A 27,789-nucleotide genomic window follows, 5' to 3' on the forward strand; every position below is an offset into this window, starting at 1 on the left:
AATACCACATTTAGGATGCGTTGGGATGCATAAGGCTCTTTTCTCCTGAAATCTGGACTGCCATTGATATGACAACAGTTTTAAGTTGCACTCTAGATATTACCTATTATTATAATCCCCTACCCTCCAACATTTCACAGGGGCAAGCAGAGGCACATTTATAACACCCATATTCTCAAAACAAATATCACTGTTTGAGCACTACTGAAGATACTACTTCATCCATTGAATTTTGTATTAATTAATTTTGCCACAGCCTGTCACATTAAGGAGGTGTTCTGGTTAAAGATATCCCAGAAGGACACCAGTACTTTACTCAGCTGATAGACTGTTTTCCTGGTGTTGGGTACATTTCTGCATCTTGAGATCCACAGATTAGTGAGGGCATCTGCAATGTAGATGCCAACACATTAACAGGTGCTTGCAATTGCATCCATGTGACTGGGACATGCAGCTGGGCTGGTGTCTTGATTGTGTGAAAACCTCTACATTAGCTGCTGTTCATGTGTAGGTTTCTTTAGCGCGGATGACAGCACTCATATGTGGACATTTGTGTTAATTTATTTGAATTTGATCTTTTTGGATTTTTCAAAAATAAATATCACCAGAATCAACTTATATCCTGTATTTTCCCCTGACAACATTTAAGGTAGCTAACAGATAAAAATAAGAAACGCTAAAAACAAAGAAAAACATAATCATTAAAAACCCCCACTAAATATTGATAAGAGCTAAAACTATATACATATATATAATCTATTAAAACCATATCAATAGCTACAATAAAAGCTGCACTAATTTATCAGGGAGCGGTATGAGAAAATTGGGGTTGCTTGTGGTAAATAGGAACATTTGAAGTCTATGTAACTGAGGTGTTTTCGGACAGGTATTTACTGATGAACAGGACATGTTGCAACTTTTGTAGAGTTCATATTTATTTATACAGTTTCTATCCCATGCTTCCTCCCAAGGAAGTCAAGGGCAGCAAACACCAAAATGTTAAAACAACAGAATTTACTATATTATCGACACATTTTTAATTACTTAAAAAAAAAACATTTTAAAACAATCATGCAGCCTCACAGTTAATAATCGCAAGGTTGACAGGAAGACTATCTTTCAACCATCAGATGTCCTGCAAAACAGGAACGCTTGAAAATTCTTCTTGAAAATTAATAATGATGGCATTCTATTTCACCACCAATAGTATGTGGAAGCCAATATCACAGTGGTTGAGGATAAGTTTTGTATATAGACACTCTTAATGTTTTAGTTCCCAGACTCTCCATTTGCTTCCTATTACGTTACACCAGGCTTCCTCAACCTTGGCCCTCCAGATGTTTTGAGACTACAATTCCCATCATCCCTGACCACTGGTCCTGCTAATTAGGGATCATAAGAGTTGTAGGCCAAAAACATCGGGAGGGCCGAGGTTGGGGAAGCCTGCCTTACACAATGACAGCAGAAGTTTAATTTCTACCGAGGTGGCAGTGGGTACCACTCAGTACTGTTCTATAAGATAATGTGTGAGATACAGGCACAAACACCACCATCCTTTTGGCAAACTTTCTCTTATCAACTTGGAGAAGCATGCATTAGCGTAAAGGTCAGGAATACTTCCTGCACCATTTCAGGTCAATAATAATTTCAATGCCAGCTTGAAATAGAAAGTGAATGTTCCTTAGGCTAAATTTCATGTGATAGAAGGAGCAAAGAATTTGTCACTATTTACAACTGCTTGATGTGGCTACATCTATTAAGTCCTTTGGTCTTCCAGGGAGAAAAGAACAGGTCATTTCCCTCTTCTGAACTCCAAACCCAAGGCCTTACGGTAATTTTAAAAATGTTCTTTAACCTGATTTAATATATTGAGTTGAGATACATTCCATTAGATATAATTAGATCTAGACAGGAAAGGTAGTTCTGAGAAGCTAATGAAATATCATTAAAACTGAATCTAAGATTGTTGATTAGGGTAAAGCTAATCCTGATTAGGATAAACAAGCTGGGTGAGAAAAATCTTATTTCCCCCCTCTTTTAAGGTTGTTTTTTTTAAAAAAAAAATATAAATAAATTATGTGAGAGTAAGAAGCATAAGAAATGGGAAACATTTCAAGATGTTAAAGACCATTTTCTGGTACTCTGAAATTTAGGCACTTCACTGCCCTGTCATTAATATCTGTATTTCCATCTCACAGCAATGGTTGTATGCCCTGCTCCAGAGCTATGTGTACACTGAAGTGTGCACTCAGAATTTCTGCACAGCCAGGCTACCCTTTTCCTGTTTTATGAATAGGGATGACAGCATTTCAGGAGCAAAGTGAATCTGGAAACTTCCATGGGTGGGTACACTCCATTCGCACATCATTTGTGCACATCAAAGTGCCATTGTGAGGGTGGTATATAAAGCACTTGTAGCGTGTTCAATACATTCAAGACACATTATTTTGTAATCCTTTTAACTATCTTATAAGGCAGGGGCTCTCAAACTTTCTAGCATCAGGTTAAAAAATCCAGAGGTTAAAAAAAATTACTGAGGCCTTCCAGACCCCAAAAGACAATTCAAGAAGCAGAGACAGTCACAAAATGGTGGGAGACTGAGGTGGACTTTTGCACAATCTGCTGGCAGTTACAAACATAATTTCCTATTGATATCTAATCCCAGCTTAGAAATAGCTTCTCATTTTTGTTATTCCTTTGTCTATCCACCCCCTTCCCTTCTTCCCATTCATCCTTACACATCTCCAAAAAGAGGAAACACATTACTCCAAAAAAATTAATAAAGATTTGTAAATAAATTGTGCTATTGTTGTAAGCCAAAAATGGCTTATCTTCTGAGTTTATGCCAATAAAACTCAGAGATGTAAGGAGTTAGGAGTCCATCATTGTTTATTGCAAAGCAATAGGTTACAGTCAGATTATTCTGTGAAACTGCACCCATGCCCATTGGTTCAGGCAGTGATATTTATAAGGTTTCAAACCAAAGGATTCAAATTTTCACCAGTCATGTACATCATTACCTCATTTTATGTTTAATACGCATGCGCAATAAGCGCTGGCAATTTCTGCTGATTCAGTTCTGATTCCCATCGTTCTGTTACATTGTGTTAGTATGCATTTTGGGAACCTGTGTTACGTGTAGCCATTTGCACAATGTAGCAACTGTTCTGTTCTAGCTTTAGGCTGTATCTTTGTGATCCACATATTAGCTGTATTCCTCCCCCAGTTGGGGTGGGGGCAGCAACTTGCAAAACCATCAGTTTCATAAAGCAACAGGTTACCATAACTTCTCTATTAGAAGTGCACTGAGGGATTTCCAGGGGTACACATTATCACATTTATTGTGGCCCTTTGGCCCACCACCACACTATGACACAAAAGTGTTTCCTCAGCAGTCAGGGAAGAAAGCTGCTGGGCCCAAAAGTGGACTGACACAATGGGACAGAGTCTTCCTACACTTGAACCTGAAGAGGGCAAGAGGGAGAAGGAACTTACAAAGAGGTACTACAAAGAAGGACAACAAAACCAGAAGAACTTTGTGGCCTACCAGATGTTGCTGAACTCCCATCAGCCCAAGACAGCATGGCCAGTGGTCAGGGATTGATGGGGACTGTAGTCCAGCAACACCTGGAAGGCCATAGGCTCCCCATCTTTGTTCTAGATTTCCCCTTATCTCCTATCTGAATTCCCCAGCGTTGGTCAACTGTTATGTCAATGTCAGTGCATACACTAACAATGGCTTTTTCACTTGGTGCTTATTATTGCTGTTGTTGTTATTTATGAAATTTATATACAGTGGTACCTCAGGTTCTCCTGCCAACCTAGCAGTTCGAAAGCATGTCAAAGTGCAAGTAGATAAATAGGTACTGCTCCGGCGGGAAGGTAAACGGCGTTTCCATGTGCTGCTCAGGTTCGCCAGAAGTGGCTTAGTCATGCTGGCCACATGACATGGAAGCTGTCTGCGGACAAACGCCAGCTCCCTCGGCTTATAGAGCGAGATGAGCGCACAACCCCAGAGTCGGTCATGACTGAACCTAATGGTCAGGGGTCCCTTTACCTTTACCTCAGGTTACATACATTTCAGGTTACAGACTCTGCTAACCCAGAAATTGTACCTCGGGTTAAGAACTTTGCTTCAGGATGAGAGCAGAAATCGGGCTCCGGCGGCGCGGCAGCAGTGGGAGGCCCATTAGCTAAAGTGGTGCTTCAGGTTAAGAACAGTTTCAGGTTAAGAACGGACCTCCGGAACGAGTTAAGTACTTAACCCGAGGTACCACTGTACTGTGCTTCAGCCAAAGATCACTGGGTGGTTTACAACATAAAACCACAAAAATACAAAGTATAATAACAAACCAAAGCAATATTTCCAACATACACAGTTTAAAATACCACAGATTGTTTAATTAGTCCAAGGCCTGAGAGAAGAGGACTGCTTTTGCCTGGTGCTTAAATGTAACAGAGATGCCCCGTGAGCATTCCACAAACGGGGAGCCACTTCAAAAAAGGCCAATTCTTGCGTTGCCGCCCTCCAAACCTCACACAGAGGAGGCATAAAAAGATGGAAGCCAGGTGCTTGCTTCAAACTGGTGATGGGGCTGTATTTTTAACTGGTGATGGGCTTTAAAAAATGTTTGTTTTACTATTTTAATTTCATTGTTTAATGTTTTTATTTGTAGATGGTATTGTTTTAGGTACTGCTTGTAGATAGCATTGAACTTACAGAAACATAGGCTGTAATTATCACTACCCTCCACAACAACAAAAACTGAGAATTATTTTATTAAAACTGCAAGCTTCTAAGGTAGCAGTACTCTTTGGGCCACAAGGTTATTTGTTTTTAGAGGCTAAGATGACCATTATTTTGGAATGTGTTTAAAAAGCAGATTGGCCTGAATTTCCCAAGTTACTTTCATTTTTCAGGATAAAATAATGAAATCTCATTTTTGCTTCAGCCGCCCGCATAGAAACTTTTTGCACAGAAACACAAGTATTTTATATATATAGCCAAGCCAGCATCTTAAAAAAGCTCATTATTATATTGTGTTATGATGCATGGCTTTTTTATATATATAATAAAGTGGCATGTCTAAATGGCAAAAAGCAGGCTTTCTACCAAAAATGTAAAGTCTTTTATATCATTATCTCTTTTTTGCACAGGAGAAAAGCCATTATCGGTTGATATACCAAATATGCATGCTTAGAAATAGAAGCAGATCAATTTAACACAAAATATTCACATATATTTTATATTGCCATAATAGTCAAAGACATTTCATAGGATGTTGGGAACAGAAGTCAGATAAGATTTTCATGAAATTATGCCCTACCCTGCAGAAGAAACTATAGGGACGCTCAACAAAAAATGCAGTAGTTATCTACATATTGCATCTCTGCAGCACAGTGCATAAGGAGTCGGATTTAATCACTTTAAATCTGTCAGTTCTTTTGCTGAACAATTCTGGTATACGATTGTTGCACGATTGTTCAGGAATAATCTACCCTTTGTTTTTGTGATGAATTTTGTGATAGTACTAAACCAGCAACTTGCCTTTCATGCTCTGAGAAACTAGACTTTGCAAACCTGGAGTCAAATTGACAGAGTGGGAACGCATTTTGGCACACTGACATGAAACATCCGATTTGGTGACAGCAGTAAATGAATGTTCATGCTTCCTCTTGGTATGTGGGAATTAGAATCACATGCTAAAACATTGCTTGACTCCTTGCTAGCACCAACTTCCAAAAGAAGGCATTGGTAAGATAACTTATAATAAAAACATCCCATCAGCTTTGCCTCTAACCATGCCATCCAAACTCTTCTGCATTTGTTCCGAAAAGGAACAGACTTTAAGTTGGAACAGGTTACCAGCTTTCTGGATACATAAGCTTTGAACACTTAACAATTAAAATTAAGAATGTGATCCCTCTGTTACAGGGGAAAGAATGGCTGCACAGTTTCACATCCAGCTACATAAGGACATGCATGAGCTATAAGCATGACAAGCTTGTGTGAGTGGCTGGCGTAAGAAGAACAGCTATGCTGTATCATGTGCCAGAAAATCCATGGATTTGAGACACAGTTCACCCAGAAATAAATAAATGATAAATAATCAATTCCTCCCTACTTAAGATACAGAAGCTGAGCTTGTACTGTGTATAGATTGTTGCACCCTAAACTTTGAAGGCTGGTTCTTTTTTTACTGCATCAAACTTGGGTGTGCATGCCACACACCAACACACACACACACACACACACCCCTTCTAAATTATGAACAGCGTATACATTGCGTGTGTGAAATTATTCCCCTTTAAACAAAATTTGGTGGATGAACGGATCAGGGCACCCTTCGTTGTTTATGTTAAAGCAAAAAAAGGGACAGGGAGAAGTGTGCACATAGATCAAACGTACTTGGCAAAGAGAATGTGTGTTTTGTACCCAGAAAGCCAACTGAGAATTGGCTCTGTGAGTCTCTTCAGTTGCTATTCTTGCCTGTGTGGCGAGAAGGAGACACTGAAGGAAATATGGGACACACTATTCAAGTCAGTCAGAAGTAAAGAAGTATATTTCACTCAAGTTTCAAGAATGATTATATATAAACAACAGTTCCAATAGTGTCAGCAATATTTCGGCCTGACTTCCAAGCTAGTTCAAAATAAGCCTCAAGGACCTCTATTCATCCTCTGCCATTTATCCCCTTGAGTGGAAAACCCTCTAGGAGAAAACCAGCAGTTCTATCTCTTGTATCAAATTGGTCTAAGGCACAACGAACCAGAGCAATTAAAAAACAAGCAGGCTTGGAATAAGTGTGGATTTTATTAATACCTTTTTATGCTTTGTTAAATACTGCATACATGTTAAGGTTTCTATCCTGACTGCCATCATGGTAGGTGGAATATATATATATATTTAATTGTATACATATATGGATCTTTTTTCCGCTAGCATAGAAAACACATGACCTGCTTTTTGACTAGGATTCATTCACTGATCAGCCACCCAGCCCAAATTTTAATAGAAAGTCTCTGAATAGCTTATAATCGCAGCTAATATGTACTAATAACAGCTCTGAGGATATGCCTAAGATTATAATATATTAAAAGACCCATCAGCTTTTCAGAAGAACATGTAATTTTATGTTCATTGCTTCTTGGTTTCTGACTCGTGAATTTGGATGGTTGCACCTCAATTTAAAGTTGAATCAAAGCTAATATAATATTAATAAAAACTCCAATAAAAAGTTAAAGTTGTGTTCCCAATAGCATTAATGACCGCTACGGTTATTACCATGAGATAATTGACCTTCCTGAACCTCTTTTCACATGGAAACTTCCACCCAGTACAGCCAATTATTTAACCGTAATGAGTGCTCTATAAGAGATTACTGTTTAACCAGGTATCCTGGCTTCTGAATTCTCTAACAAACGTTGCAATGTATATGTTATACCTTTCTCATTTCCTAAGGAATATTTCCAAGACTTGCTTTCTTTTTTTCCTATGAAGCTGGCACAACTTCATACAATATTAAATACACTAGCGTCTCAAAAAATAAATATGTGGGAATTCCTGTAGCTACATTTTGTGGAAAAGAAATAGAAGGTAAGATGAATGGGAGAGGAAGCCTGAACTTTTGCTTAGAGAAAATGTAAGCTGAGATTATTGGGCGGAAAGATGTCATGGATATTGGTCCAGTTTAACTATTCACCTAGAACAGGGAACCAATTAATCTGGTCCTACATATTTGGATGCAAATCCCCATGTGATGTGTTCAGTTTAAGCACTGAAATCTTGTAGGCTCTATAAACCACAGCTGATTTCACTTATGGGATCAGAATGATATGGCTTGATTTGGATCTCAGTGGTCGTCATAATCCTTGTACTGAAACTCTACCTGGAGCACTCTATCTCGACTCCAAAGTAATTTCCAAATTGAAAGGTGGTTTCTGAGCAGGGCGTTCTCTAACATGACATAAATACAGTATATACAAGTAAACACAAAAATAGTGTGAGTGGTATGCATAACATAACATGTATTTAGACCAGGGTCGGATTTAGGTTTGATGAGGCCCTAAACTACTGAAGGTAGTCCAGCTGTCCTTGATCAACAACAAATTGTCACTGTTTTTTGTGTTGAATATATGCTAATTTATGGACCTAATAGGTATCTAAAGCCATTTGCACATAACAAAACACTGTTGCTCTATATAGGTTTTATTTTATTTGTTTTTTATCTAATAATTTGGAAATGTACATCCAGGTGGTTTTCCCCCCCTTTATTTGTTTTTTATCTAATAATTTGGAAATGTACATCCAGGTGGTTTTTTTCCCTTTAATTTTTTGGGGGGTCCCCAAGAGAGTGGGGCCCTAAGCTATAGCTTGTTTAGCTTATACGTAAATCTGGCACTGATTTAGACACAAGGTGTTTCCAGATTGCTGTTGATTACACAGTTAGAGATGACTTGGTGCTCTTGCGCAACAAATCCATTCCAGCCTCTAGCCTGCAATATCGGACGTTTTGTGATCAGGAAAGTGATGGGAAAATGCACTAGAAAATGTGGGATAATGCTGGCTGGATGCAATGTTACCTAACCTCCCTGCAAGCATATCAGAATGAATGCTCAGGGAACAGTTGCTATTGTCCACGCAGCCTGCAAACTATGTGGAAACAAATCATTATGACAGCTCAATAAACAGGTCGTCTGGAAGCAACCACACTGGATATCAGATACAAGGGCTCTTCGCCTATTTTTTCCTGGGGAAAAATCTCAACCTGACGCGGGTCGTTTAAAAATTGGGGTGAGCAGAAAGGAACAAGTGAACCAGGCTATACCATTTTTATTTGAAAAGTGTAATTTACCAACTCCAAACCAACTTGATATAGACTAGTTTTTACTTTTCTTTTCTTTTCCCTCCTCTTTACTGAGGGGAGGGGCAGAAGGTTGTGTGAGAACTCATGATTTGTACTCATGTGAGATATTTCACATCAGAAAGGAACTTATTAATATTTCTACAATATGTTGAAACTATACTGAAGGTTTGGACAAGGAAAGCAAAAGTTGAAAGAAGTGGAAATCTCAACGAAATCTTAGTGTTAAATGCAGAGAAATTGTGTATCTAATGATTTGTAGACTGTCCTAAAATTCATTGTTTGTCCCCAAACTGAGAATTTAAACTTGCAGTTGACTCTTCAGAGCAAAATTTTCAAAATGGCTGCAGCTAATTTTACCCCACTCTGACAAATAGTAAAATTGGAAAAAAGAATCACAAAACTTACAGATGGCCCCATTGGAAAATGGTCTTTGAAAGGCTTCTTTATTCAGAATGTCATTGAGTAAACTCAGTACTATACCAACAAAGCAAAACAAAAAGTAAGTTTTTTTATTATTTGTATAAAATATATTATTCTTTCCGGCTGTACTGAAATAGTTCCTATTTAATTGCACAGAAACCCTAAGAAGGTTACAGCAGTGAAACATTAAAATTCTAAGGGCAACTAATAACATTAAAACTTTATAGCCCCAGATAGAATAATTTAGACAAAAACAACATGAACATATGTTTTGTGTAATAATAACAAACATTTATAGCTGTCAAGAGAGAAAAACACAGGTTTATGCACACCTTAATGGCGTGCATGGCTGAGCATGAGTATATTTAAAACATAATATATTACAAAATTGACAGCAGGCATGACTCTTCTGGGTACTATGTTAAATCAATGAATAAATTACCAAAAGTGTGCTGTGGCTGTTTGGATGTGTAATTGAGCTTAACGTATGTAGTGTTATTTCAAAAGAAACTGTTCAAGGAGTTTCTAGACCAATCCACTATGCATCTTTTTTAAGCTGTTTGCAAATAGCAATAAATGAAACTGTCTCACAGTAGGAAGGAAGTTTAGTTATATACACATTAGGCAAATGGGGGGAAAAGTTAATTTTAATATGCTTTTCAAGAATTAAAAACAAACTAACAACAGCAACAGTACTTGATGCTTTCCAAAAAAAAAAAAAATAAGCATTTTCATACTGTGATTTAAATTTATTTTAATTAAGGATTATTCTCTATTCCAAAGCACTTATGCCAAAGTAAATCAAGAAGAAATTCACTGAATACATTGCAGGTGTGCCATGTTGAAAACCTTGCAGTAAGGTCAAAACTAAGGCCAAAGTCTATTACATCCCTAAATCCTGGGCATTAAAATATCATCCATTCAATTTAAAAGCATCCTAAGTTTGCAGCAGGGGAGTATTTTATTTTTTAAAGCATTTATATTTTAAAATATGAATTAATAGTTAAACTTGATTTTGCAAAATGAAGCAGCAGGAAACCTAGAAGTACAAAAAACAGCCCATAAATATGGTATCTAGGAAAACAATTTCTGCATACATATTTCCATTTTAAATTACTAAGCAATTCATCTTATTCGCTGAATTCGTTTAATCAGAAAGTGAACACATTTGATATCTTATTTTGGCTATTTTGCTGCCCAGTCTTATTTTTTTGGTTAGCAATGTGGTGATATTTTTAAGTTTGAAACAATGGTAGTTTCAAGTTAGATGAGATATTGAGGCTGAACTGAAGGAGAAATTGAAGCTGTGGGAGGAAGAAAGGAAGGCTAGACCTGTTGGACTTTCTGCTGAATTCTGTTAACAAAAGAAATACCTGGCCCTGCTAAATCTTGATCTTACATTTAGACAAGGAAAGACTAAACGTGTGGGGTGGTCAGTGTCAAGGGATGAGTGCTCTTATGCGCTGGAAAGGAAACATGTGTATCAGTGAAATGATGTAAAATAGGTGGTTGTGAGTAGAAAGGAAGACTTAAATAGGCCCAGGTGGCTTGGTAAACACTTTTTAGAACCTGTTCTATGACATTCTGTTAATAGCTGAAATCTTCAGTAGGCATGTCTGTGCTAAGCTGGACAGTTATTTTATTAAGTCATGCACTGTCTATTTGCCTTGACATTCTTTCCATATTCCTTGCATATGGAAAGGCATGTGTTGGTGTGTGTGTGCTTGGAGTCCAGAGTCTTCCAAGGTATGTCTCATGCCTACGGTGAAAGAATGAGCTGGCAAGGTACAGTGGTACCTCGGTTTTTGAATGCAATACGTTCCGGAAAACCGTTTGAGTTCTGAAACATTCGTAAACCAATAACTCAATACTGAAAACTCAGTATGGAAGCTTTTACTCCTGGGTTTATGGCGTTTGAAAACCGAAATGTTTGTCAACGGAAACGTTCGAAAAGCGAGGTACCACTGTATATGGTAGGAGCTTAAGATGAGGCCAAATGGATGCTAAATAAGTCGTGGAGAGAGTACCTTCTCATTATATTCCTCATATTGAAAAGGGACTGTCATTAATGGAGACCTGGGCCCTTCCCGTTTCCAGCATTAAAAAATCTTTCACCACAAAGTCTACTTGTCAATTCTACCACAGCACAAAAACATTTTGAAGTCTGCCAGATATAAAATTCAGGATGTCCAAATAGATTTTGTCTTCAAACATTGTTTTACCTGTTTTTCCCTTTGTGCCCACCCTGGTGGAGAATAGTTGTGTTTTATGTATTCTGCTGGGAGCAGAACTAAAAGATTCTACAGATAAAAAGGTTGCTATAAGATGTTGTGCTGAAAGACTAAAACAGGCAAGTACTGCAAAAAAAGAAAGAAAGAGAGAAAATATGCTACACAACCCAGCAGAGTATGAAAGTAATTAAAATAGTTTAAAGAGAATGCTAACATGCAGAACCTAAAATTTGCCTTTATCTAACAGTATCTTTGTTCATATCAACGTTCCTTTTGTTCTGTATTACATAGATAGTAATTCTTCAACATCAACCGTAACAGCAAAAATTCAAATACTGAACTACTAATTAAGCACAGTAATATTTATAAGGTGTTAGTTTATTCTGCAGATATGAACACTTAATTTAACACACAAATACAATAAAAGTATGAAATGCTTTTCGTAGGGGGGAGGAGACAACAGAGCAGTGAATAGTGAACCATAGTCAATGGAATGAAGAAATGTTTTTCATTTCCAGAAGTAGCATACTATTTCAATAATATGACAGACACTGTATGCTTGTAAGAGAAAGCTAATTTTTAAAACAAAAATCATGATGGCTGCTGTATAAATATGCATGTAAAGAGTTTTTAAGGCTAATATTTTTTAATGCCTTTTTTTAATTGAATAAAGACACAGTGACTGGTGTGGAACAGAATTGATTCAAGAGATATTTCCTGAACCATTTAAAAAAAAAAAAGGAAAACTCAGTGCCTACTCAGAACAAAACATTTCCCTTTGTTATTGGCTCAGCCATGAAAAACCACAACACAACAATGAACAAATGGATTAAAAATGCCCATTGAGACACATAAATTTGTGACCAGGGTGAAGCTAGCCATTAGAGAAGTAAATTTCTATGGATAAAATTGTCTCTCCAGTTTATTCGTGGGAGAAAATAGATCTGTTTTAAAATAAATAAATCTGTTTTAAAATAAGATGCTCAGGAGAGAGGGAGTACAAAAGACTTCAAAGCTTTCATTCCACCTATTACACAAATTCAAAATACTTAAGCTGATGAGAAAAAGAGCCCCAGAAAGGAATATTCAGGCATATTTACAAACTTCACTTGGCCTTTAAGGTGGCAATCCCATACCTATTTACCAGGGAGTAAACCCTATTGTGCTCAATGGGAATGACTTCTGAGTAGACATGCAGAAGATCACGCTGTTAGCTTGGGAACCTAATATTTAACTAATGCCTATCTACTTTTCACTGCTGTTGGAGTTGTGTCACTTCAGACTGCAGGTGGGAGCCCACATCACTTAAATGGTCTTTCATACAATAATGGGGTGGGGGACCCTTTGACATCCACTAGATAACTGGGGGGGAAATAGCCTTAAATGAATAGTCAGTCATGTGAACCCACGCCTACAATTTGAAATGATTCAGCCCAGCGCCTTCTGGTGACACAGTGTTATAATGCATATACAACACATACAAAAAAAGGACTTTTTCTTTGTCAATGTAGCTGAGTCCATGGGCTCACCAAATCAGTGACATGTTCTATTTATTTATCAAATTTATACCCCACCCTTCCTCCCAAAGGATCTAACTGGTTTCCAGAACCTTCTGGTTATTGAACTTAACAGACTGAACTGTGGAACAAAAATAATAATAACTTTCACTATTGCTATTATTTTCTGGTACACCGCCCTGAAATCCTCATTTGATATTTTAATTAAGTACATACATATTGATACTGGTTTTATCTAATTATCTATTGCAGTTACCATGGCAACACATATTCCCCTGACATAAGGGGTGGAGTTGGGAGTGGGACAAAGTTTGCTGACACTAGACAGCAATTAGTCAGGAGTTGATGCGGTGCTTAATTTGTGTACAGGCTGACTGACAGTGACATAGATCACTTTCTATACTGTGACACTGACAAGCAGCAAAATTACACTCCAACTCACAAGGGTTCTCTGAAAAAAAAAACAAAACTGGTAATTCTCTAAGCTGGGTGTTGATTTTATAAATTTATCTGTACCTCAGCCATGCAGTGAGTGAATTGCTCTCAGTTTGTATATGCTGTGAGGAACTTCAAAAATATTCACACTCCCCACTTTTTAGAAGCTCCCATATAATTAAACTGTTTTCCAGCTTATCTGAAACCCTGAACAATAGACAGCATAGATCCTGTTTTGAAAAAGGTACAAAAGCAAGCACCAGGCACCCAGCTCAGTCAGTAGAGCATGAGACTCTTAATCTCAAGGTTGTGGGTTCAACCCTTGTCCACTTTCCTCAAAGATTGGTCTTTTTGCGATAATGGGGAAATGCACTGATCTAACCTGCCCTGCAAGCAAATCAGAATGAATCCGTATTAAAAGCCAATGTGATCTAATTTCCCTGCAAATAAATCAGGATGGCTGCTCAACAAACAGGTCATATAAAATTGTGCTCTTTCTTTGCGCTCTCTCTCTCTCTCTCTCTCTCTCTCACACACACACACACACTGCTATAACTGAATTGCAGTTTGAAAACTTCCATCTTTCATAGCTTTTGTTCTTGGTAAAGGGGTGAGCTCCTGTTGCTCTGTCCCAGCTCCTGCCAACCTAGCAGTTTGAAAGCACACCAGTGCAAGTAGATGAATAGGTATTGCTATTTATCCAGGGGTCCTTTACCTACCTTTTACCTCTTGGTAAACCATGATGGCTATATTAAACATAACAATGAATTTTAAGCCACTGTTCCCTTTTACTGTATGATGAAAGATTATTATGAGAAATGCTATATCTGTTTCTTTAATTGTACAATTAACCGTGCAACCCTATACGTGTCTACTCAGAAGTAATCCCATCTGAGTTCACTGGCGCTTACTCCCAGGCCAAGTGTGTACAGGATTGCAGCTTTAGTTACAAACCACTGCTGCGATAACTTTCTTTCAACAGGAGATTCAAAACATGAATCTTTAGAGATTAGAAACCTAGAGCTGAAAAGCCCTTTAAATGAACTTAGGAAAAAGCAACATATCTGCTCACGTATATGACATTTCTCTGTATTGATCTGAAGACCCAAATCAATTCACTTGTACTTTTTCAGTATCATAATACTAATCTTAAACATTACAGGAAAAGCAGGGTGGCTCGAACCATCAAGATGCATTAGAATTTCCAACCATAGACTTACAATTTGTAGCTACCATTCAACCTTTCTTTTCCTTTCGGCTTGCTCAGGCATTTCACAACTGCCTCCTCAGACTTTCCAATCAAGTTTTGCTTTTCTGTGTCAGGAATAGGGATTAGTATTTTGGACCTACTTTTACTGTACTGTGAATTAGACTTCTCAGGTAAACATATTAGGAAATTTTTTATATGGTGCAAATTATGTTTTTCACCTCCCTCTCGTAGTATATAAACCCTTCCATTTTATTTAGCAACAAACCCATGTGGATTTTTGACTGTGCAAGCCCACCTCATCATAAAATTTAGTACGTGAATGAGAGTTCATTGGTGTGTCAATGGGAGCTTTGCCCCCAATTTTCTTATGTGAGATTTTCAGTAGCTTTTGCCTTGGAACAAAATTAAACACCTAGAATAAAATTAATCCTAGCTATTGCCTGAATACATCTGGCCCTTCAGATGTTGTTGGACGACAGCTTCCACCATTCCTTATTGTTGTCCATCCTGGCTGGGACCCAAGGGATTGGGGTCCAGCACCATGGTTTCCCTGATCCTGCTTCAGTTATTATTATTATTTACATTTATATCCTACCTTTCCTTCAAGGAACTCAAGGCGGTAGACGTGGTTTTCCTGCTTCCCTAATTTTATCACCACAAGAACCCTGTGAAGTAATTTAGGCTGAAAGACAGTGACTGGCCCATAATAATGTAAATATGGGGGAGTGGAGTTATTGTTTTGTTTTTATTATGTATTTTGGATTGTTTATCTTGTATTTTTATGTTGTGAACCCTGAGATCTGAGGATGAAGGGTGGTATACAAATTCAATAAGTAGAAATTAAAATATAATAAATAACATGTGTAATTTCAAGGAGAACTAAACATTATTCTCTCTCTCTCTCTCTCTCTCTCTCTCTCTCTGTGTGTGTGTGTGTGTGTGTGTGTGTGTGTGTGTTAGTAACTGGGGTTTATTCAAAGAACAGTTTCAGTAAACCTTGATACAGTGGTACTTTGAGTTAAGTACTTAATTAGTTCCAGAGGTCCATTCTTAACCTGAAACTGTTCTTAACCTGAAGCACCACTTTAGCTAATGGTGCCTCCCGCTGCCGCCGCGCTGCCAGAGAATGATTTCTGTTCTCATCCTGAAGTAAAGTTCTTAACCTGAGGTACTATTTCTGGGTTAGTGGAGTCTGTAACCTGAAGCGTCTGTAACCTGAAGTGTCTGTAACCCGAGGTACCACTGTACTACTTTTGTAGCCATAAACTAGCACCCCAGTCCAATGTCTACATTCATATTTAAAGGTCAAGGACAAGGATGCATTGCTATTGCTTAACTATTAAACATGGTTGGAAGAATTCCTATTTTCCACATTGAGTACTTCCTAAACTGTATTTCTAGTTGTGAAAAAGCAAAAACACCTGTCACATAATAAAAGGCATAATAGCATATGCAAAGTCTGAGTTCCTGAATGTGAATGCTTACGATATAGTTCTAAAACTGCCGTTTTCCGCCCTCCCTGTATGCTTATAAAAAAGTCCCCCATGGTAGTGTGGAAAACACTTTTAAAAAGTCCTAGGGGGAAGGTTTCCTAGAGACTTTGAAATCCTTCCTATTTCTGGTTTCTTTGGAGGTTTGTAAAATCAGCTCTCTTCTGCTGTCTCTCAACAAGGTAAAAAAGAAAAAGAAAAATACCCCCTAGATATATTCCTTAGATTTTCTATTATGCTTCACAGGTTTTATACAGTTTCTGAAGTCAGTCTTATTTTTTTATTGTCTTTTTTATTTTGATCACTTTCTCAACCTCCCAAAAAGGGAGAGAATTAATATTTTTGAAACACTTTTGTGGGCATTATCAATTTAAAGGTCATGACTCAGGTACAACGATAAACTGAAATAAAGAAGAATTGCATTAAATTAGGGAGATTATACCTATGGAATTCCTAAATTAAGTAAGGGAAGGGAATTACATATGGAATCACCCTTTTGTCTAAGTTTCATACCTTTTGTCGAAGTTTCATAACTAGCAGAGTAAAATTCTACAATGAAAAGACTAAGAGAGTTTGTGTACTGGTCCAGTAAACGCTTCCGCTGCGCCACCAGCAACAGCTCTCTTTGCAGAGCATTAAGTAAGTCCAGTGCAGAGATTCTTATTGCAGCACAAGCTTCAGAGTCTCAGCAGCAAAGAAATAACGACACAGGGAAGCCTGTCTTTCCAAAGACAGGTTTATTGCAGAAAGATAACAGAAACACCTCCGGAGCTTTCGGACATTTTTGCTTCACGCCCCACAGGCAGAGAAAACAAACACTCTTTATATACTGAGCAACTCGTTAACAACTTAACGAGCTTGACTACTTAAAGTCACATGACATTGCTAACTTGCCAGCGTCTTAGGTTTCACACCCTAACACCCCCTCTCGCTGGCAATACAAAAACAAAATTACTTCAGACCCATTTCTTCACAAAAGTTTTCATGTCGCTGAAACCCAAGTGGTTTTGTAAAACCATCAGCTTGATTTGGATGACTGGGACAGTAATTTAATTTAACAATTCCTGCTTTTACCGTTTGACAAACATTTTGAAAGCGGATATCCAAATGTTTTGTACGACCTTTAAACTGCCCATTTTGTGCTAACTTAAGACACGGTTGATTATCACCCCATACAGTGATTGGAGTGATGGCCTTTTCATACATCTCTTGTGCCAAGCATTTGTAAAATTCTAGATCTCTACATAACTCAGATAAGGCACAGAACTCAGCTTCTGTTGACGACAAAGCAATTAGGTTCTGTTTCTTGGATCTCCACCCAATCAGAGAGTTACCAAATTTTATTACACAGCCAGACACTGATTTTCTATCCTTTAAATTTGCCCAATCACTATCTGCCCAACAAGTAATCTGTGCTTGTCCTTCCGAAGATAATTCAAGGCAAAAATCTTTGGTGTATTGTAAATATCTTAACACTCTTTGAATTCCTTTCCATGCATTTACACTAGGTTTTGAAGCTTCTCTGCTGAGTAAGTTAACAGCGTAAGCAATATCTGGTCTACTCCATTGCGAAAGATGAAGTAAGCTTCCCAGTGCTGACTGAAAGATTTCAGCACGCTTGAATTCAGCACTATCCTTGAACTCATTGTCTTTTACAAAACCCATTTCCATTGGTGTTCTAACACCTGCACACTCCGTCATGTTAAACTTTTTCAACATTTGCAATATCTTGCCTTTTTGATTCAGTAGAAAACTGCCATTTTTGGTCCTATCTATCTGAACACCAAGATAGACCTTCACATCACCAAGACTCTTAACTTTGAAGTGTTTACTTAACTCTTTGGCTAGTTTTTTTACTTGTTCTTGTGTCTTTGAAGTATAAATCAGGTCATCTACATAAACAAGCAAAGATTCTTGAGCATCTCCTGAACTCCTGAAATATAAGCAATTGTCAGCCTTGCTCCTGCTAAAACCAATGCCTACCAAAACGTCATTCAAACACTCATTCCAGTTATGAGCAGATTGCTTGAGTCCATAAATAGATTTGTGTAGTTTCCATACCTGATTTGATTTACCAACTTTCAATCCTGGCGGTAGCTCCATATAGAGCTCTTCAGCCAAGTCTGAATGAAGATAAGCTGTAGAGACATCAAATTGATTCACTTTGAACCCTTTCTGAGCAGCAACTGCTAATAGTGCCCGTAGGGTTTCACTCCTTGAAGTGGGTGCATAGACTTTGGAATAATGTAACCCCTTTCTTTGCGTAAAACCTCGAGCTACAAGCCTTGCTTTGTACTCTGGTTTCCCCATCGCTGTTGTCTTTATCCTGTACACCCACCTACAACTTACTGCCTTGGTACCTTCTGGCAGTTTGGTGATGGAAAACACACCCAGTTCTTTCATAGAATTCAACTCCTTTTGCATGGCCTCACGCCACCTACTGGCCTCCTCCTGGGGTAATTGCTCAACCTCCTCAAAACTTTCAGGTTCACAATTTGCCAAACCAGCCCAAACACTAATAGCTTGGTACCTTTCAGGAGGTTTACCTTTGTTGGTACGCTGAGAACGCCTTAACAGTTCCTGCGATGTTCCTTCAGTTTCCCCCTCTGACCCAGAATCACTAGTCGTCACCTGTTTGTCACTAGTAGTTGAAGAACTTTCTGATTCTGACTTTACACGTCTCTCTTGCTGTACAGGTGAACTTTTAGAGCTAGAGGATTCTGACTTTACAGACTTGGGTGAACTAGGCGATTTCTCACCCTTGTCCTCAGACTCAAATTCCTCAGCCTGTTCTGGAACTAATACCTGCCCTGGGGCCTGAGTTTCATTGTTACTGTTCACCACATCAAATAGTATGTCAGAATTTCCATGAATTTTATTCCAACCATCCTGTTCACAAAATTCCGCACTTCTGCTGATTGTGATTTTCGTTTGATTGCCTTCTACATTCACAAATCTCCAACCTTTTGTGTTTGCTTGATAACCACAGAAAAACATTTCTTTAGACCTAGGATCGCCTTTCCTACGTTGTGCCCTAGGCACCAGCACATAAGCACGACATCCAAAAACTCTTAGATGATCAATTTTTGGTTTTTTCCCAAATAGCATGAAGTAAGGAGTGTTGCCTACTGTGCTATTGTACACTCTGTTAAAAGTATAATTCGCATACAGTGCAGCCTCAGCCCAAAAACGCTGTGGAAGTCCAGAATCAAACAGCAAAGCAGCAATGGCTTCCTGTAATGTTCGAAATTTTCTTTCGGCAACTGCATTCTCCTGTGGTGAATAGGGATTGGTAAGTCTATGAACTATACCTTTCCTTTTTAACCACGTCTCCAGCGTGTGGTTCACATATTCCCCACCACGATCTGATTGTATTTTACGTACCCTGGTGTCAAATTTACATTCGACTTCTTCAATCCAATCCATCAGGATGGAAGCTGCTTGTGATTTTTCTTTCAGAAAGAAAACCCAACTAGCCCTTGAAAAGTCATCCACCAAAATTTGCATAAATCTCGCACCTCCAAGCGATTTGACTGGCATAGGGCCACACACGTCTGTGTGCACAAGTTCAAAGGGTTTCTTGCTTACTCTATCAGATCTAGGATAGTTACATGTCTTAACCTTAGCATGTTTACAAGCACAACAATCCAGAAAATTTGGACAGGGTTTAATGTTACACTCCTCAGCTAAATCTGGCATCTTGCTTACATACTTAAAGCATATATGAGCTAACCTTCTGTGTAGTAGATGTGCACAACCTGTATGAGGAGCCTTATTTACACACTTAGCTTGCACTTCACCTGTTGAACATCTACCTGCTGCTAACTGCTCTTCAACCAAAACAAAAAGCCCATCCTCACAGGGAATTTTAACTAGCTCCTTCCCCTGTTTCGAAATGGTGCACACATCATTTTCAAACTCAACCTTAAAACCATTTTTTACCAGGCATGACACACTCAAAAGTCCATTCTTCATTCCTGGAAGAACAAAAACAGGAAGGTTAGTTTGCAAACAGTTAACATAAATTGTGCCTTTAAGGTTCATTTCTCGTTTACTATTGTCTGCTATAGTCACGGTTTTTGCAACTGGCAATGTCTTGCAGTTCATCAAGCGGCCCCTAGATGTCGCTGGAACTAAACTGTGACTTGCTCCACTGTCAATTATCCACTTCAAGGTTTGTTGGCTCCTTTTAGGACTCTGTTGTGCTGCCATTGCAGATAGTCCCTTATCAGCACCTGCTCCCCCTCTGGATCGTTGATTCTTGTAGTTCTCACGTCGTCTTCCCCTGTAGCTCCGGAAACTGGCCTTGGACTGTTGAAATTCCTGTTGCTTTTCTGGACACTTTGCTATCAAATGAAACCTGCTGCCACATCGAAAACATGACTTGCTGGCCATAGCAGACACTTGTGAGGCTTCCTTACAGCTCTGCCTGCTAGTTTCCCCACGCTGGGAATTATCTGAACATCCAACCCTTGGGGTATTTAAATTATCAATACGTTTTCGATGATGTTGATATTCTTGCTCACACAATCTACCAGTCACATAATTCATATTCAGCTGGTCCTCTGGCAAAACTTGTAAAGTTAGTACTAAGTTTTCAAACCCTGCATGCAGGCTGCTAAGCAGAGTATAAACTTTAATATTTTCAGGAAAATTCACACCTAAAGATGACAGTTGGTTGAAATACTCAGTCATCTGTGACGTGTGTTCAACCACACTATCCTCTGGCTTCAGTTTCAACTCATACAAAGCACGTATAATGTTCACCTTCTCTCCGGGCGTGGCTCTGTGGTGAATTCGCCTAAGAGCTTCCCAAATTTCAAATGCAGACCTTAAATTTTCCACATGAGGTAATTGGGAATCGTCTATCGATACCATCAACATGCATCTAGCTTTAGTGTCCATTTTATCATGTTCCCTGTTCTGAGCATGTGCAGCAGCCTGTTGCTCTGCTGTGGCATCTGCTGCAACAGCCACAAAGGGCTTTCGCCTCTGGACATAGTCAGCCCACACTTCTTTGGTTTCCAACCAGACTTGAGCCCTCTTAGACCACTGCACGTAATTAGCAGAGTTCAACTTTGTAAAGGGAACCTGGAAATTTTCCACTGCCATTCTTGGGGTCTGCTGCTACTCCGTGTGCCCTTGCTTCTCTTTCCCCTTGGGATTTGTCTTACTCACTTTTCAGACGCCTCCAGCCTCCTCTGAAGCCTTTAAGAGCTGGATTTATGACCAAGCTGGTCTTCTCTCATCCAAAAGTTGCTTTCACTTTCTCTGCACACAATACAGCTGTAGAAATGTAGAAGGATCCATAACCTAAGAGAGTTTGTGTACTGGTCCAGTAAACGCTTCCGCTGCGCCACCAGCAACAGCTCTCTTTGCAGAGCATTAAGTAAGTCCAGTGCAGAGATTCTTATTGCAGCACAAGCTTCAGAGTCTCAGCAGCAAAGAAATAACGACACAGGGAAGCCTGTCTTTCCAAAGACAGGTTTATTGCAGAAAGATAACAGAAACACCTCCGGAGCTTTCGGACATTTTTGCTTCACGCCCCACAGGCAGAGAAAACAAACACTCTTTATATACTGAGCAACTCGTTAACAACTTAACGAGCTTGACTACTTAAAGTCACATGACATTGCTAACTTGCCAGCGTCTTAGGTTTCACACCCTAACAAAGACTAGCTACTTAATTCAGATCAATTAGGGCTGCCATTTCAAAAAGTAAAAACCAGGGCATTCTCAAAGTTTTTGAGCTTCCCCCCACCAAAAAAATAAAATAAAATAAAATACAAAATGCCCCCAAAACACGATTTTTCGCTTGACTTGTCTAAGATCCAGGACAAGGCACCACCTTTTGGAAATCCCCTGGATATCAATTCCACCTTTGAAATCCTGGTAGTGTATGGCAGCCCTAGACCAATACAGACAATTTAGCTCACAGCCCTGCTAGTAGGCTCTCATTGTTTACTTGGGGTTGTTAGGTTGCTATGTGTGACTGTGCAGAAGTCACAACTGGCTGAATCCTGCTAACATGGTCTAGACCAGGGCTGGGGAATATGTGGCTCTCCAAAAGTTGTTGGGCTACAATTCCCATCATCCCTGATTATTGGCCATGTTTGGTAGGGCTGATGGGATTTGCAGTACAATGATATCTGAAAGGTTTCTCTGTTTCTTCAGAGTCCCTTCTCCAAGGGATGATCTACATGTAACTCTAAACAAATAATGTCCTGTTGTGTCTTAAATAAATACTAACAGCAGTTGCAGGAGAGCCTAATTTTCAGCAGAACCATGGCATGTAGGGAAGGAAGGTTTAATTCTCCCTCCCTGCTGTGGTCATGATAAAAAGACGCAACAGCAAGATTGGACTACTGCAAAGCACTCTATATGGGATTTCCCTTGCACATGCTCCTGGAAACTTCAGCTATTGCAGAATGCTGCAGCATAGTTGCTTACAGGAGTGAGACCCTGTCAGCATGTAACACCATTCTGTGGGGATTTTAAATGAAATTAATTCTTAGATCTGGTGGACAAAGAAGCTATATTTTTAACACCTCCTTTCTGCTATTCGATTTGGTTTTCAGGATGTGGTGAATTTGGAAAGTGCTTCTGTTTTAATTATGTTTCTCATGGGATAGTATTTACATTATGCAATTGTGCTTTATTTTAATTTCTTGTTGTGAAAATTTGTGGGGTAGATTTGCATGAAGGTCAATGTGCAAATATTTTAAAGAAATACATTAACGCTTGCCTTCCTAATCCTTAACTCAAACTGCTCATTCTTCCTCCAGGTTCCTCTTTGTCAGTCGTTCTTAGTCTTGAATCATTGCCTTTTCCCATTTTGTTTCCAACATTTTAGGACCTGCCGCCAGTGTTCACTCTGCCCTGTGTGAAGTTTTAATCCCAACCCAACTAACAACTTTCCCTCTCCTCACAGAAGATGACCTGCAACCTGTTTAGGTTCCTGAGAAACTGAAGGTTTTTCAACCATAGCATCACAGACATATGGAAGCTTCACCTCTTTAAAAAAAAATAAAAATGTTTTCCTGCTTCCTGTAATAGTGTGTGAATTTTACTTTCTAGAACTAAGTGTTTTGAAATTGACTAGTCCAATTGATTTGGCATCTGCTTTCCTCCTCCTCATTTATGATTCAACATTGCCCAGACTTTGCGTCTATGTTATATTTTAGAGCCTAGTTAACATAGTAGTAGCATTCATATGGAAAGAGGACACTGAGGGAGAACTGTTTAAAGGATAATTAACATGCATTAAGCGTATCGTATTCTGGCTTGCCTCACTCTTACAGATGTGTACATACAACTTGCTCTGCTCTTAGGCTTTCCTCACTACTACAACCAACAACAAAAGAACTGAGTGTGGCGACTGCTAAATTGTTAGGCTTGCATAAAAATGTGAATTTGAAAAAAGAAAGCTAAGGCTGCACTCAAATTCAGTGTAAACAGCAAATAATAATAATAATAATAATAATAATAATAATAATAATAATAATAATAATTTAAAAAATTAAGCCACCAATGTAAATTGTCACCGTTCTCTCAACACAGCTTTAAACAACCAAGATTGTCGTGAAATATTTGCGGTTAGAACAGGGGGTGGGATACCTTAGGCCTAAGGACCAAATGAGGTCCTATTTAACCCTTGGGACTCTCCACAAACCACACCTGCTCCCCAGTTACAACACCTGTACTTAGGTCACACTCCCCAACAGTCCTGCTTCACAAGCTCCTTGAGTGTTTTTGCCTAGCTGGAACATGTCCTTGAATTCTGATTATGTCTTTTGCCTGCTTGGGTGGAAGATAGTGCTATGTATACAAAAGTAAAATATACATTTCAATGCTATGCCCACTTTTTGGCTCTGGTTCCATCTTACCACTGGCAAGTAGTCCCTGGAATGCTGCCCAGAAGGGAACACAGCCCTTGGGTTGCAAAAGGTCCCCCATCTCTGAACGTGAGAAGTTGAATGCCCTCCATAAAGGATAATACATGTCACTCTGTAGAGTAATCAAGAAGAGCTGAAGAAACGACTTCTTTGCGATACAAATTGCAATCTGCATAGAGGAAGAATATGCTAACTCTGGAAACAAGTGTTTTAAATGTCTAGTCAAACGGAATCTACTATCTTTCTGGAACTTCCTGAGATGTATTGATGACATTTACATAATCCGAGCAAGGAAGAAAATGCTTGTCACGTTCCGCTGAGACTTCAGCGACTTCTCCCTCACTATTCATCTGAATCCACAGCAGGTTTGCTTTCTGGACACTACAGCAACTAAGCAATTGGCATATAAATGCCACCTTACACCAGACACATACCCTCCAACATTATTCCAATGAAAATAGGGATGTTCCATTCCATAATAATAACTTTACTATTTATACCCCACACATCTTATTGGGTTGCCCCAGCACTCTGGGCAGCTTCCAACATATATAAAAACATAATAAAACATTAAACATTTTTTTAAAAAAACTTCTCTATACAGGATTGCCTTCAGATGGCTCAGGGGTTGGATAACCCCATACCCTCCAACATTTCTCCAATGAAAATAGGGACATACTAAGGAAAAGTGGGGCATTCTGGGATCAAATCAGGAACTAGGATGGCTTCTCTCAATCAGGGACGTCCCTGGAAAATAGGGACACTTGGTGGGTCTGTAGACAGCTACTAACTAATACACATAGCTGCATGCATTTCCCCAGAGAACACTGAATGATTTATCTTCTATAGTCAGCTAAGGATACTGTGCCTAACAGGTTTATATCAGGCATTCATGAAACAAGAAATCCCCATTCAGTTAAGGGAAGTGACAGCTTGACAAGGACCAACTTGTGGGCAGGGCATGACCAGTCAGTGGTCTACTACAAGGCAGTGGTCTACTGTTGGCCAGACCTATAAACCTGGCATGGGATTTTCCCACTGCAAGGGCCTGACTTTCCTTCATTTGTGTATCAAGAGCTTTGTTTGCTTATTTTTGGAATATACTTTTTATTCATTTTCATCTTTACATGAGAGGTTGCTTTGTGTACATTAGAGCATATGACATGCACAATTACATAAAATAAAAAATAAGCAGTCAGATAAACGTTTCTGAATAGCAAAGTTGAGTTGAAGTATATATACTAAAATTATTACAGTTATTACAGGTTGCTTAGATTGGTGACCATAGAAGTTATAGGAATTTATAGGAACGCAGTGCTGTAAACAAAGAGTAGTGTTCTGCCATATGCCTCATTATTTGTATAGCCAATAAAGCCACACCAGACTGCATTAAAATAGTTGTGTTTCTTTTGACCTCTTACTACTTTTAATTTTTGTTTCAGTTTTCCCCATAATGTTGTTTGCCCAGTTGCATTCTACCATTCCTCCATAGTTAATAATTGTAATGATTTCCATGTCCTAGTAATAATTGTTCTTGCAGTGGTTAATAGATGGTTATGAGTTCTTTGTTTCTAATTTGCAACATATTGTGACTATACATGTTAAGTAGAGCCGTCCTGGGGTCACGGGGACTGTCTGCCTTGTAATCAAAAGTATTTCTGCAAATACATTTCCCCGTAACTTTTCTCTCTTTGGACACCTCCACAACATGTGCTGATATGTCCTTATAGTGGAACATCCTCTGCAACACATGGAAGAACTGTTTGGTTTTCTATACGCTAGGTGTCTAGGGGTTAAGTACCTGCCATGCAATTTTAATGGCTCTTTCTCTGGTTGTTGTCCAGGGGTCATTTACCTTTAACTTTACCTGCCAATATGAATTTGCTACCTATATGGACTGTAGTTTTTGTCCACAGTCTGCTCCATGCCTCAACGGTTCGAATCTGCATGATGAGGTGAGCTCCCATTGCTCTGTCCCAGCTTCTGCCAACCTCGCAGTTCGAAAGCACACCAGTGCAAGTAGATAAAAAGGTATTGCTACAGCGGGAAGATAAACGGCGCTTCTGTGTGCTCTGGCTTCCATCACTGTCCTCCGTGTGCCAGTAGCAGTTTAGTCATGCTGGCCACATGACCCAGAAAGCTGTCTGTGGACAAACGCCAACTCCCTCGGCCTGAAAAGCGAGATGAGCGCCGCAACCCCATAGTTGCCTTTGACTGGACTTAACCGTCCAGGGGTCTTTTACCTATACCTTACCTTACCTTACCATGTCTCTTTTTCATTTTCTAAATCCCAATTCAGATCCCACAACCTTTTCAAATTTTGCTGAGGACAAAATTGTACACCTATAGTAGATTTAGATGAAGTTGATTTTAGTCCTTTTGTTATTATATTTTCTTCCACTATTATTTTTTTCATATTTTCTTAATTGTATTGTGACTTTGTTTTTAACCTCAGAATTTGTTTTAAAGGACCTTAATTGGTAGCCTAATAGCCATGATATTCAAACATTCCCCAACTGAATTTGCATCCCATTAATGGTAAGTGGTCCATCTTTGTAAATATCTTTCAAATAATAGCATTGCTTTTCTTTCCACATATCTATATTATAGGCTCTATATTTATTTTTGAAAATAAATTCTGAAAATTATTCTGAAAATAATGAGACAGAGGCCTTGGACCAGAACCTTTGCCCATTTGTTCAAATCTTGAAAGTTGTGTGAATGGATTTGTAAGCCAATGTAAAGAGTGGATTTTTTTAAAGGTGTTACTTTTATATATAACCATCTATTTCCAAGTTTTCCATTGAGTTGCCTTATTTCCAGACGTTTGGTATGTCATGTTGCTGAGTTGAGGTGTGTCGCAGTAGCTGTTTAAATTTGGGAGTCCCCATCCTCCAACGCTTGGGTAAAGGTACAGCAAAATTTTTTAATATGTGGTCTGTCTGATTGAAATATGAGTTTGTTAAGTTTTCTTTGTCATCTGGACATATGGGCTGGACAGCTTTGCTTGTTTTATCTTCTCCTTCTCTTCCTACCAACCTAAGCACCTGTTGGTGGAGTCTGTCCAATCGGAAGGAAAGGGAGAGGGTGCATTCTATGACAACTAGGTAATGAGGAGCTGGGCCCTGCATCAGAGCGTATCAAAGCAACAGAGAGGTGGCTTGGTATGCAATCTGTCTTGTAAGAGAGCAGGGTCCCTGGTGGGCACTGTAACATGCCTCTGATAGAAACAAGATGCCTATAGACTAAGGTTACCAGACGTCACCGTTTCCCGGGGACAGTCCCTGGATTTACAGTCCCCATACAAAGTCCATTGAAGTTGAAAAGTGTCCCCGGATTCATTGAAAAAAAATCTGGTAACCTTACTGTGGACATCATACTTGCAACTCTAGTGACAGTCATGGTCAACTATTGACACTACTGTTCATGAATTACAAAATTTTGCATGGTATTTTATTTTCTAAAAGAAAACAAAAATAGTCCCCATCCAGCCACTTTTGCAGAAATACTTTCACCATTTTGGATGGTTAACCCGAAGTGTATATTGTGTGTGTGTGTGTGTTTTAAGAGTACAAAAATGTTTTCTCTCCACAGCAAGATTATTCACTTCGCAGCAAGGCTCTGCTTTCCTTCATTAGCACACTGCTAAGGGAGAAGCAGCTTTCATTGCTCCAAATAAAGTCCTCAGCAAATAGATATGGATATCAATACTTTATTTGCAAAG

The 27,789-nt window shown here is 38.9% G+C and overlaps 1 protein-coding gene across 6 annotated transcripts in view; it reads right to left on the reverse strand.

Moving 5' to 3' along the window:
- Nucleotides 1-27,789, reverse strand: part of AKAP6 (A-kinase anchoring protein 6) — a 244,900-nt gene that overhangs the window by 121,202 nt on the left and 95,909 nt on the right. The gene's annotated exons all lie outside the window — the stretch shown is intronic.

Source organism: Podarcis liolepis (assembly GCF_965112155.1).
Source record: "Podarcis liolepis genome assembly, chromosome: 1".
In the NCBI taxonomy this organism is placed as follows: domain Eukaryota; kingdom Metazoa; phylum Chordata; class Lepidosauria; order Squamata; family Lacertidae; genus Podarcis; species Podarcis liolepis.